The sequence below is a fragment of the Candoia aspera genome, chromosome 4 (genome assembly GCF_035149785.1).
Source record: "Candoia aspera isolate rCanAsp1 chromosome 4, rCanAsp1.hap2, whole genome shotgun sequence".
NCBI lineage: Eukaryota > Metazoa > Chordata > Lepidosauria > Squamata > Boidae > Candoia > Candoia aspera.
Genome location: NC_086156.1, coordinates 116,835,040 through 116,848,830, shown reverse-complemented (window position 1 = coordinate 116,848,830; position 13,791 = coordinate 116,835,040).

The following is a 13,791-nucleotide window of genomic DNA, read 5'->3' as shown; positions in this document are numbered from 1 at the left end:
TGCTGCCTTAGTTAAGCTGGTGTTCCACTTTTTAGGGGCGTTCACAGGTGAGACAGAGTCCGGCCATATCTCCATCCCTTCAGCAAAGCTGCTGCCTCAAACACTCCCAAACCAGGTGGTGGTGATGGGGAAACTTATCCTTACCGCTGTACAGGTAGTCCTCACTTAACAACCACAATTGGGACTGGAATTTTGGTTGCTAAGCGAAGCGCTCATTAAGTAAATCCAACCTGTTTTTACGACCGTTTTTGTGGCAGCTGTTAAACGAATCATGTGGTTTCCCCACTGACTTTGCTTGCCGGAAGCCAGCCAGGAAGGTTGAAAATGGTGACCAAGGGGTTGTCATGAGCACCGTTGAGCTGAATGCATCAGCACAACGGCACACATAACAATACCACGGAAACAAGAGCAAGGGATTAAAAGATAAGCAAAGCGACGCACAACAACAGACACAGACCCCGAGGAGAAGGGAACGACCCCGGCCGGAAAATCCAGTCAAAAGAACGCAAAGGGGGAAGAAAGAGCGACAAAGACAGGGCGGATCACGAGGCACGCCTGGAGCTGTCAGCAGGAACGCAAAGGATATCGCCCAGCTGAAAGTAATCACCGGCCGGAGGAAGAAGACGATTACAAGAGAAGCCTGGGGCACCAGCAGGGGCCCCGCGACCCCTCACCTACCGGCAACGAAGCATACAGGACTTGGGGGGATGACACTACCCAAGGTGGGGGGGGCGCTGATCGGCGTGGGCTATTTAAACCCTGTACCAGCGCGCTCCCTTCACTCTCAGCTTTTTCTAGCTATGCACTATGCTGAAATAAACCAGAACCTGATCTTCCCTAAATTAGTGTCTGTGTTTTACTCAGTAGTAGGCAGCGCATGACATAAAGCTGAGAGTCCTAAACTCAGCCTCGCCAAGCCCCACTGGACAAGAACGAGCCGCGGGAGGAACAGACGGCGAGAAGAACACGAGCGGAGAGCGATGGAGCCGACGCGTTGCAGCCAGGACGGGCGAGTCGTACGGCGAGAGGCGGAGGAGAACCGACAGCGGCCAGAGGCAACGCGGACCCCAGGAGCCACGGACACCCTCCCGGCCCATCCTGAGCCTCAGCCCCACCCCCGGAGGGAGGCGGAGGCGACCCGACCACGGGAGGGAGCAACATACCTCCCAAGACCCGCGGAGACCTCCCCGCCCCACATCGCACCCCAGCCACAGGCGTGGAGCTTCAGCCCAACTGCAAGAAACGCGGTGGAGGACGGAGGGACGAACCAGCCGTTTTGCTCCCAAGTCGAGGGAGCTGACCAGCGGATGGAAACGCCTGACCCCCACCGGTGGCCCAACTACGCGGAGACGCCGACCGGTCCGATCACAGCTGCGGCGCGGACCTTGGACCGAGAAACGCAAGCCAGACTCACGGCCATGGAAGCCCAACTAAGGGACCTCGGGACCATGCTGCAGTCGTTGATGTCCTCCATGCCTTACATGACCATACCTGCGCAGGTACACACCCCTATTCAAACCCGAGCGGGTCTTGGCACCCCCATGGGCCAAATGCTAACAGGCAAGCTTCCCCGGCGGAAGAAGCCACGGGACGGGACGCGAGGAGAGGGGATCCACCGAACACCAGGGCCCCAAAGGACTTCCCCATTTCCTTCGACGGGAACCCCACGAAGCTGTCGTTTTTCGTCACGAATGCCAGGGAGTTCATGGGGCGGCACGGACACTCCTTTGACTCCGAAGTGGACAAAATCGTAGCCGTGGCGATCAAGTTGCAAGACAGGGCGGCGGACTGGTACGTCCAAATGTACGAGTCCAATTCCCCAGCCCTCTCTGACTTCCACGCCTTCATCACAGAGATGAAGCACTATTTTGAGGACCCGCTAGCCAAGGAGAGGGTTAAAAGTGCGCTTCAAGCCCTCAAACAGGGCGCACGAACTGTCGCGGACTACGCCCTCGAATTTAAAGCCCTCGCAGGGAAGATTAACGACTGGTCCGAGACTACCCTGATAGAGATGTTCAAAAGGGAACTCAGCCGCGAGGTACTCCAATGGGCACTCTATTGGGATGACCCGGAGACACTGCAAGGCTGGATCTACCTAGCGGGGAGAGCGGAACACGCTCACCGCACTTTCTTAATGACGACGGCAGAGGACAAAACAAGCAACAGCCCAAAGGGACCCGCGCCACACTTGGGGCCGGCCGGCCCCACGTACCAAAAGAAGAAGTTTGCTTGCGGACCCTGCGCGAAGTGCGGGAAAATGGGGCACAAAGCGGCAGACTGCTTCTCCAACAGAACGCTGACTAGCGCTCCCAAACCCGCACTGAAAGCGCCTTTCAAACCAACTAACCCACCGCCGCCCCCCCACCGCCGGATGACCAGAGCCACAGCGACACCGGACGAAGACGTGGACGCTTACTTGGCGGGGGAGGACGCCGAAGTCCCAGACCGGCCGGCGGGAAACGCTCCCCGCCTGCCTTAAAACGCGCCGCGAGGCAGGTGGTGGGACAGGGGCGCGAAACACATAGACAGAGCGACGAAAGCTCCGTAATAATGGGGTCAATCAGGCTTTCCTTCAGCAACAGAGCCACCACGGCCACGGCGCTAGTGGACTCGGGGTGCTCCAAGAACCTGATCCACCCCGACATAGTCGCCAAGCTCGACCTGCCTTGCCTCCCCCTCCCCACACCGCTGGCTTTCCACCAGCTGGACGGCTCAACAGCGGGAGGGAAACCAGCCACGACGCAGACCGAGCCGGTCACCCTGCAAATGGGTACCCACACCGAGCGAACATCTTTTGTGGTAACCCACATAGGGCGGCCCATCGTAGTCCTAGGAATACCGTGGCTCGCGACCAACAACCCGCGCATTAACTGGAAGACCCGCACCTTCCAATTCGACGACGGCGCGTACCGGGCGCCAGTTCCGGTGGGCAGGATCAACCCCACAGTGGGACGGGCAGAGGCTGCAGCCCAGGACAACACAGCAACCCCAGAAGACCTACCTGAGCAATATGCGGACTTCTCAGAGGTCTTCGGGGAAGAGGAGGCAGACCAACTACCCCCCCACCGCAAGAAGGACTGTAGAATCGAGCTGCTTCCCGATGTCCCCTTACCCAGGCCGAAGATTTACTCGATGACCCCGAAGGAGATGACAACCCTCCCAACAAACCAAAGGGGCGCCCAGCCGAACCGGCCCCTTAGGACACACTTCCCCCCTCAGGCCTCCCCCCCCGCGTCGCCCCCAGGGGAAGGGACCCCCCAAGCCCGCGACTTGAGTAGACCTCCTCCCCCCTGAGACTCATCCTCCCCCCACCCTCTCCGGGCCCATTGGGGAGGGAAGATTGGTCATAGGTGCATCGCCAGAGGGCAAATAGCCAGGATGCACACATGACAACACGGCAAACATCAAAAACAAAACAATCAACAAAACAAAAAGATAAGGATCCTACCTGGAGTTGAAACAGCACCCGACCAGCCACGCCTCCTCTCACGACGAACTGAGCAAGAACGAGCAGGGTGTGGTCGAGGCATGCGCACTCGGAACACACCCAAAAGATGGAAACGCGGTAGAGGGCGGAGCAAGGGGAGGGGTGAAAGCACTCCGGCGGGAAATACAAAAAAAAAAAAAAATTTTGACAGCTCTCCCAGAAAAAACGGAATGCCGGGGGGGGGGGGCTACCATTCGAAAGGGGGGCAGTATGTCATGAGCACCATTGAGCTGAATGCATCAGCACAACGGCACACATAACAATACCACGGAAACAAGAGCAAGGGATTAAAAGATAAGCAAAGCGACGCACAACAACAGACACAGACCCCGAGGAGAAGGGAACGACCCTGGCCGGAAAATCCAGTCAAAAGAACGCAAAGGGGGAAGAAAGAGCGACAAAGACAGGGCGGATCACGAGGCACACCTGGAGCTGTCAGCAGGAACGCAAAGGATATTGCCCAGCTGAAAGTAATCACCAGCTGGAGGAAGAAGACGATTACAAGAGAAGCCTGGGGCACCAGCAGGGCCCCCGCAACCCCTCACCTACCGGCAACGAAGCATACAGGGCTTGGGGGGATGACACTACCCAAGGTGGGGGGGCGCTGACCGGCGTGGGCTATTTAAACCCCGTACCGGCGCGCTCCCTTCACTCTCAGCTTTTTCTAGCTATGCACTATGCTGGAATAAACCAGAACCTGATCTTCCCTAAATTAGTGTCTGTGTTTTACTCAGTAGTAGGCAGCGCATGACAGGGGTGCTGCGATGGTCATAAATGCGAACCGTTACCAAGTGCCCAGACTGGGATCACGTGACTGCGGCAATGCTGTGACGATCATAAGTGCGAGGACTGGTCATAAGTCATGTTTTTTCCAGCACCGTCGTAAGTCTGAACCAGCACTAAATGAATGGTTGTTAAGTGAGGACTCCCTGTCTATTTGCCGCTTGTTCTTTCTATTATTGTATGTCCAGGGAAGCTGTGTGTAATTAGAAACAAGAGCAGAGAAGTCTCCAAGGCAGGCGCTCAGATCCCCTCGACGTTTGTTGCAAAGCTGCTGGTTGGGAACTCTTCCTGGCAGGAACTCTCAACCCGGATTCAAGTGCTGAAAACAAGCAGTCTCCGACTAGCTGCCCAGACTTTCTGTGGTGCCCATTTTGCATGTCCAGATCTGTGGCTCCCCATCCTGAAGTGCGCGAGGCTTTAGCATCCAGCTGGAACAGTTTCTCCTTTGCTGTTGTCCAAAAGACCGTCTTGCCTTGATGGACTTTGAGGGTCTTTTCCCGATGGACATTCTTGTCGTCAACCCTTCTTGCTTCTAAGCGTGACCCTCTGAAGCAGACTTTCCTTCTGACTCTGTTACGTCCTGGTGTCCTTTTCTGTGGCAGTTTTCGCTCTTCCCCCTCTTTTTTCCATTCTGGAGTCACATGGTTGGGTGCATGTGAAGCATTTGTTTTTTTCATGGTCCAGTGAGAATGTGGTGCTGGAATATAACTCAGAACAGAGTTTTTGGAAAGGAAGAATATTAATAAAAGAAATGCTGTTCTAACATATGCACTCATGCCCAAGCACAAAAGGAACATTCTTTGGAAAATAGCCTGAGTTTGTAATTACTGTTCAGCAATTACAGTTTTTCCTTTAAATAAAGAACAAATATTCCTAAATATGAAAACAGTGAGCTATGGCTCACAAAATCTTCTGCTTTTTAATAAAAGTTGTTAGTCGGAAAAGATGCTCCCAGACTCCCCCTGATTTTCTTGCTACCCAAATTCAGAAAGGCTGAAGGTCCACCAGCATTTGATGGCCCAAAGAACCAGTTGGAGAGATTGCCCAATGCCATTTGTGGTATGTCATCAGGCGGTGGGACGAAACATGCCGCCAAAACCCCAACAGACAAATAAAACAACAACAGCGATCAAGCAAGGGAAAAAAAAACTCAGAGTAACTGAAGTGAAGCTTAATTCTCGAAGACTGAGATCAGCGGGTCGCAGAAAGCAAAACAGCATCAGGATTACAGCTGGGACGACCGCAAGCCCCGTCGTCCAAGGTGTCTTGTGCAGGAACATTTATAATTAGCAGGGCCAGGATTAATCCTCACTGGCTGGGTTTCTGAAGGAATGACTAACATCCCAACGTGAAAAGAGATTTGCTAAGCCCATGAGTTCCTGCAGTTCTTGAAGGCATGACTCAGACGGAGGTAGGCTCACCGTTTTATTTTTATATCCAGGAAGAACTGAAGTTGAGCAATAATTGAGTGCAGCATAATTGCAGGCTGGAGAGGAAGTGAAACTCCACAGTAAATAATTTAAAGCCGTATTTCTCAACCCCTGCAACTTCAAGATGGGTGGGTTGAAGTCCACCCCTCTTAAAGTCGCTGGGGTGTTCTAAAGGAACTGGATCCTGGGACTGGATGCGGAAAAGCGCACAGCAGCTAATGAAATTGCGATCGTTGATACCAAAATGGTGGTGCTCAAGCCCCTTCAAGCCTGGCTAAGGGCCATCGGGATTCCTGGGCGAAGCCGAAAGCTTTACTCTGAGCCATTCTGTCGTAGGTAGGAGCAGAATGAGAGAAAGCAATTGGCGTTTCTGGCAGGTGGGCTTGCCCACATCCCGGGTTAAATTTGGGTGCCTGTGCTGCCCTCGGAGCCCTGGTGGTGCCAGCACGGAAGCTCTGGTGTTGCTGTTCCACTTTATCAGATGTACAGTGACGCCCCAAGCATGCTAGGAGTGCAGTAGGGGAAAGGTTGTCGCGCTGCTAGGTCGGGCGGCTGTGACTCCTCCTCCTGGGTGTGAAGTATTTTGTGCTGGAACAGGCCCCAGGGTGGGTTCATCCATGTGGGAAGCAACTTTCTCAGCAGCGATTCGCTGTTCATCCTCCCAGGTGCTGCCCTAGTTCCACAAAAAAATCTGAGACAGGGTGTTCCAGCCAAAGGTGAATTTGGGCCAGGTGCTCCTGCGAGAACCTGCAGCTGTGTGTGTGTGTGTGGTGTGTGTGTGTGTGTGTGTGTGTGTGTGTATGGGGGGGCAGGCTTGGGCCAGGCTGGTGTTTCCAGCAGAGGGCAGTACTTTCCAAAACCTCCTGCAAACACAAACCACAACTTTGCAGGAACAGGATGGAGACATGCCGATGCCCCGCAGGAAAACGTTTTCTTATTTCCAAGGGGCATCCGCTGCACACGCCTTTAACGGCCCTAACACTGAAAGGTGAGTGCCAGAACCAAGTGGATGGTATTGGGGTTGCCTGTCTCCACTAACTCATCCTGTTCCTTGGAGTAGGACTCTCATGATCCATAGGTAGCATGGCCACAGCCTGGGTATGGATGATGGGAACATATCTGAAAGTCCCCTGGTTTGGAGACTGTAGCGCGGTGTTTCTCAGCCTCCGCCACTTTAAGAAGTGTGGACTTCAACTCCCAGAAGTCCACACCTCTTAAAGTGGCGGAGGTTGAGAAACACTGATGTACAGGTAGTCCTCGCTTAATGACCACAATTGGGACCGGAATTCGGTTGCTAAGCAAAGCAGTCATTAAATGAATCCGACCTGATTTTACAACCTTTTTTGCAGCATCTGTTAAGCGAATCATCGCAGACATTAAGCAAACTGTGTGGTCATTAAGCAAATCACGCGGTCCCCCATTGGTTTTGCTTGCCAGAAGCCACCGGGAAGGTCGAAAATGGCGATCACGTGCAGGGCCGCAACTGGGGGGGGGGAAGTGGGGCATGTGCCCCGGGTGCTGCGCTGGGGGGGTGCCAAAATGGGCGCGGAATCCATGTTTGCTCTGGGTGACACAGACCCTAGTTGCGGGCCTGATCACATGATTACAGGACGCTGCAGTGGTCATAAATGCAAACAGGTTGCCAAGTGCCCAGATTGTGATCATGCGACTGCAGGGAAGCTGTGATGGTTGTGTGAGGACAGGTCATAAATCGGTTTTTCCAGCACCGTCGTAAGTCCGAACCATCACTAAATGAATGGTTGTTAAGACTACCTCAGGTGTATGAAGTCTAATCCAGGAAAGGATTGAAACCTTCTGGAGTTTCAAACGATTTCAAAGCCATTTTGCTAGAGCTTTGCTTGCCCAAGTCTCGGGTCGGTAGCCGCAGGTGGCGTTGGGGGAAGTTGTCATCCAAATGCCACGACTTGTTTATTTATCAGCTGCCTTCCCTCTGGGGCCTTTAGCAGAAGGTGCGAAAGGCAGAGCAGAGCTCACGTCCCGAACCCCCCTCGAAAAGCTCACAAAAGCTGCTGCCTTGTGATGAAACAGGTTGCTCGGGAAACTCTGATTTTCTTCTTCTTCTTTTTTGTGCCACGCAAAAGCCGGCTTGGCTGGCTTTCCTGACTCAATGCAAACATTTCTTTCTGAGCTCTCGGCGGCTGTTTCATTATCTTGTCCCCTTTGGTTGGAGGAATGCATCCGCCGGCGGGTGTGGGAGGGAGGCAGGCGCTGGCAGGCTCTCCAGCGGGCAGAGCGAGCCAAGGGAACAAAATGTTCCCTGCTGCTTTCGACAGCCACCGCCTCCCTGCTCCTCCAGTTTGCTGGGTGGAAGCGGCTCCAGGCTCTGCCGCAGGCAGAGGAGGGGGCAGAGCTTCTGCCCGTGGCCCCACCCTGTCGCTGGCGGTGGCAGGCAGCCAGCCGGCCCTCCCTCCCGGCTGCCAGGGGAGGTGGCACAGCCGGCGTGGCGCTGCGGGAGCCGCTCGGAAGTGTTCTATTACATAAGACCTGTGGATGGGCGAGGAGGCACAGCCGCCTGATCAGATGACCTAGTTATGGAAGGAATTTGGCCCACACTTGCTGGAAAGTGGCTCGCTCTGGTTACAGCTGAGGTTGTGCCAGGCCAAGGTGGCAATGGGCAGAGAGTGAGTGCCAAGCACAGCTTGGAGTCTCCGTCGCCGCAGCCTCTTGCTCTTAGCAGTGGAGGCTCCATGAGCAATGGAGGACGTTCTCTGGGCTTGCTAAAATTTGAACTAGTTTTGAGGGCGTCGAATCTGGAGAGGGCAGGCCCTTAGGGGTGCCATGGTGCCTGGAAGGGGATGCAGAGGCGTTTTTTTGAGGATTCTGCACTGGGCAGGGGTTGGACTAGAAGACCTCCACGGTCCCTTCCGACTCTATACCACTGTGACTGTACGCCGTCTATTATAAAGGGCGGTCCTTTATTTCGGAAAGCTGTCCTTTAGATTTATTTAACTGAATTGTTTGTTTTCTTGGTTTTGCGCTTGAATTTTCCTTTGTAAAGTTATAAACACAAACCATCTTTTTTTTTTTTTTAAGCCTTACGAGCCTCTTTCAGATTTGCCCCTTTTTCAGGTTTGTCCTTTATTATTATCCAAGAAAATATGGTCACTGTAGTCCACTGTTTCTTAACCTTGGCCATGTTAAGATGCCTGGACTTCAACTCCCAGAGTTCCCCAGCCAGCCAATTCCCCAGCCAGAATTCCCCAGCCAGGAGAAACACTGCAATAACCTATACACACCATGATCTCTCTCCCAAGCATAGAAATGGGATGGATGGATTGATACTTAAAATCTCTCTTCTAATCAGGGTGTGGATGCAGAACGCTGAATTTGGGAACTGTGGTAGTTAAAAGGACAGCAGACTTGTTATATTTAGCCCGTTCTGTTTATCTCTGGATGGCCAGAAAGCTGTGCCAGCTTCCGGTCTTGTGCGTGTGAGTGTGCAGCTAGAGGTGGTTTGAAAAATCTTTTGCGATTGAAAAATGTTTTTTTCTCCTGCTCCTTCTGGCCATGCTATGAAGTCTCAACCATTTGACCCTGCAGGAGCCCTCGAAATACTTTTCAGGCCTCGGGGACCCCCTGCCCATTCAGGCTCAAATAGAGGCCAGAAGTTGCAAAGTTATTAAATTCATTTCACGGGGAGGCCTGTCTAGATGCATTCACAGCGTTCTTAAACGAAAAAATAAAGAACGAAACTGACCTCTTTCGTGTGACGTTGCCTGAATTTGCAATATTTTTTAATATAAATCGCGATCTCCTAGTGGCCTTTCGAAGGACCCTGGTTGAGGAAGCCTGTTCCAGGCACTCGAATCTCAAAGATGTTGCGAAAGATGGCTGTGCGCATCCGATCTTTTTGGGTATCTTGTTCGGGAATAAGCATTCTGCTTATCTTAAGAACGAGGTGCAATGCTGGTGAAAAAAGTACATAGGAGGCTAAATATTTCCTTCTGTTGCTTTGCCAGTTTTTTTTTTTTTATCCTTTCCATCCTGCTTACTGGTCATATTTTGAACAAGGCCATTAATTGAGCAGTACTTCCATCTGGTGATAGTTGAATCGCTAAGCACAGAACGCCCTACAACGTACTTCAGCGATGTTCAATTTTCTGTCCCTAGTGATTCTAGCTTTTACTTGAAATATAAAGTCTGCCTGTTAGCATGCCCTGATAGCTAAGCTAAGCCCATAGAGCTGTGTTTCTGAACCGTGGCAACTTTAAGACGTGTGGACTTCAACTCCCAGAATTCCCCAGCCAGCCATGCTGGCTGGGGAATTCTGGGAGTTGAAGTCCACACGACTTAAAGTTGCCACGGTTCAGAAACTGCCATAGAGCATCCAAAACAGCTATATCAGGAGCATATTTTATTCATTTATACGGAAGTTCTGCGGCTTATTTCCTCAGTATTCTTTCTGCGCTCTGCTTATGCTCAGGAGGACATCCTCTAACAAAGGCCCCTTCTGAATTCAGATGTCTACCTGTATGCTAAAACTGTACAAACATGGCAATTGAGCAAATTATTAGCCCGTTGTAACATTCTACTGGCCACCCACAGGACAGATGCGAGTCAGTTTGTGGCTTAAAATTGGGACAGGTCGGGCTCTGTAATGGCTTTTCTGCAGGCAACATTTTAACAAATTTACTTATTTACCTGAATGTATTAGCCGCCCAGCCGCAGCGGACTCCAGCAAATGCGTGCTGCTAAATGCTTGTTTATAACCTTGGAGAGGTTCTGGTGCCCTGGTTCAGGCCAGAAGTAGAGTGCCCATTCTAGGTTGACCAGTTGACTGCCTGGGTGGCAGAATCAGGGGGTGCTTGTGATGCAAAAATTGTCGGCAGCCTCTTCTTCTTGGTCTGTTCCCCCAACCAGGCAGGCCTCTGCGTGCGTGGCAGATTTTTTTCTTGATCACAAAACCATCTGCATCTGATAAAAAAGCTTTCAGAAGTTCTGAGGCTTTTCTTACAGTTCTTCCCTGGATTCAGCCTGAAGTTCAACTAGTACAGGTAGTCCTCGCTTAATGACCACAATTGGGACCAGAATTTTGGTTGCTAAGTGAAGCAGTTGTTAAGCAAATCCGACCCGAGTTTACAACCTTTTTGCGGTGGTTGTTAAGCAAATCACCACAAGTGTTAAGTGAACCATGTGGTTGTTAAGTGAATCATGTGGTTCACCACTGATTTTGCTTGTCATAAGCTGGTTGGGAAGGTCAAAAATGGTGACCACGTGACCATGGGATGCTGCGACGGTCATAAATGTGAACCGGTTGCCAAGCACCCAAATCATGTTGATGTGACCAATGGGATACTGTGACGGTTGTAAGTGTGAGGACTGGCTGTAAGTTGGTTTTTTCAGCACTGTCGTAAGTCTGAACCATCACTAAATGGTTGTTAAGCGAGGACTACCTGTAGCTGTTTCCTTTAGTAATGGAAAGATATGTTTATGCACTCAATAATTCAGTGAATTGAACACCTGATGTCGCTTATGAATGAATTGCCCTACAGATGGAGATTATATACGGACAATTATAATGAAGTATTTGGAACCTTTATAGGAACCACTGTGTATGCTTTCATATTCTGTACATATATGCATGCACTAGAATAAATTCATATTTCCTTTGTGTTGCTTATTTTCTTTTGCTATTTTTTTTCTTCTGTTTTATTAAAGCCAAAAAAGAATTTTTAAAAAAAAATTGGCTAATAGCTGGTGATAATTTGATAGCTGTTTTCTCTGTTGCTGAGGGAGTAAGAGCCAGGGATTGTGAAGTTTCAATGGTTGTGGGTCAGTTGGGAATTTCACTGATAGATGTGTTTATTTTCATTAAGAGATGGCTTGTATCACCCTGTTTATTTAGGTATTTGAATTTATGATTTCAAATATGAGCGTTAACTAGAGTGGAAACATCAGGTAAGCCTAGTCCTTGGTGGTCCCATCTGAATCAGCCCGAGGAGAGCAGAAAATTGGTTCTCCTCCCTCGTCACACCAAATCTGTGTGGCCTGTTTTTCCATTGGTCATTCACTCTTGTTTGCTAGCGTGAATGCAATATTGTGTAATCAAGGTGTAATGGCTGAACCTTGGTTAATGCCCACAAAAAACACAGGTGGCATTTTGATCTCACCATGCCCTGTGGACACCTAGTACCTGGTAAATTGTCACTGATCCCGTCTGTTGAAGAGTTCTGTGACATTTGGAAACTCGTGGTATTTGGCCCAGCCAGCTTTCCCTCACCTGGTTCCTTCAGGAGTGTTGGACTGTGGCTCTGATCATCCTGGGCAATGGGTTGAAATGTTCTTCCATCCATGTGCTGGGAGGCAGCTGGGTGAGGCTAACTTTTATTTCCCCACGTCTTTATTGGCAAGGCTTTTTGTGCAGAATTCTGCTCATCATATCACGGTTAAAGAAAGCCTGTGGACGGAGAATTATCATCATGGATAATTCTCCCCCCACCCCCCCAGAATGATTATTTCCTCTGGATGACAACATGAGAGGGTCATGCTAATGTCTCTTGTGTGGTTCCCATTTTAATTTTAATTTTTTAGTCTTCCCAATGATGAGTACCCTTGGCCTTTGAATGAATGAATGAATGAATGGCTGGACAGGAAGTTCTCAATTGTACTGATGAAATGCAGGTGAGAGAGGAACCCACAGCTGGGCAGGTGGGGGCTCATGATGGGACCAGTGGAAAACACTGTTATTGCTGGCACTTGGCAGCTTCAATGGAAAGAAGGAAGGAGAGAAGAGAATAGAATAGAATAGGAGAGTCATTAGGGTTCCCATTGTTCAGGCTGATAAAGGTGGCTACAATCGAAAGAGAGTGCTTTTGTCTGGAGAACGCAAAGGCTCTGGGTCTTTCTATCAAGAGGAAAATTGGACTCTTTGAAGGCAGCTTTGCTCCCTTCCTAACCATGTGTCTACGCAATCACCGAAAATTTGGGGTAGACAAAGGCGGGAGGAAGTGACATCCGCTGAGTCTTTATCTCCCATGTTAAGGCTGGAGACCCGTGCTGGCCTCTCTTCACCCTGTAGTGCCCACAGCCAAGTCTTTGGATTAAAATGCCAGCCAATATTTCAATGCCTAATTCAGAGCAGGGGTGGGAAGGCCTAGAGACGTGTTAACGAATGGCCCACATCTGGGGGTGCTGGGGGAGCACGTCCACTGTTGCTCCAGGAACCCATGCCCACCGGTGTCCAGGGGGATGACTTTTCCAAAAGAGATCTCCGGGGTGAAGTTTCTCAAGGGCAGTGTTTCTCCAGCGGGTGCCTTCTAAATACGGTGGCACTGGATCTCCTGGAATCCCCTGCCGGGAAGAATCGCCTGCCTTGGCAAGGGACAGTGGGTGATGTAGTCCGACATACCTGGCCCATGCCATGTTCGGAAAGCTCTTCCAGGGCAAGGAAATGCTGGCCGGTGATCCCAACCACACATCCTTCAGGCAGTTGTGGTGGGCCAGAGCTCTGCATCTGTGGCCCACCACAGGCAGCCGGGCTTCCTGAATTCAGGAGCGGCTGGAGGCCACAAACAGGAAAGCAGGGTCTCCCTCGGAGAACAGACGAGAGGTACTTTTTTGGGGTTCTCCCTGTTTATTGAGAAATCAAGCAACTTCTGCTTTCTGGCCCAAGGTGCATTATAGCTGACCCACACTGGGTTCTCTTTTTAAATGAAATTAAACGAAATCGATTTCGCCGTGTCACTCCTTCATTACAAAATAAACTAGGCTACTTGTCTTCTGCTTCTGCCTGTCCTGCAATTTCTTCCCATCCGGCCTTGCCTTTCCACAGGTTTTTCCAGCTCTGCTCCCGCTGTCTGACTGCAGCCTTTTTGTCTGACCAGGTATTTTAGAGAGGCGCTGAGAGTGCAATTAAGCCACTCTTAATCAGTGGTTGCATAATTGGGCCTCTTTCCTGGCTCCAGTGCCTGTGTGGAATGGAGGGCGCCTGTCTGCAGGGCGGTGGTCAGGCGATGACACCTGTGGCGGAGGCTGGGCAAATAGACTGTTCTTGTAAAACCCTTATTGTTTTTTTTAATGGGTGAGAGCGAGATGCAAAAAAAGCCATAAATGGAGCCATGGGAATGGGTC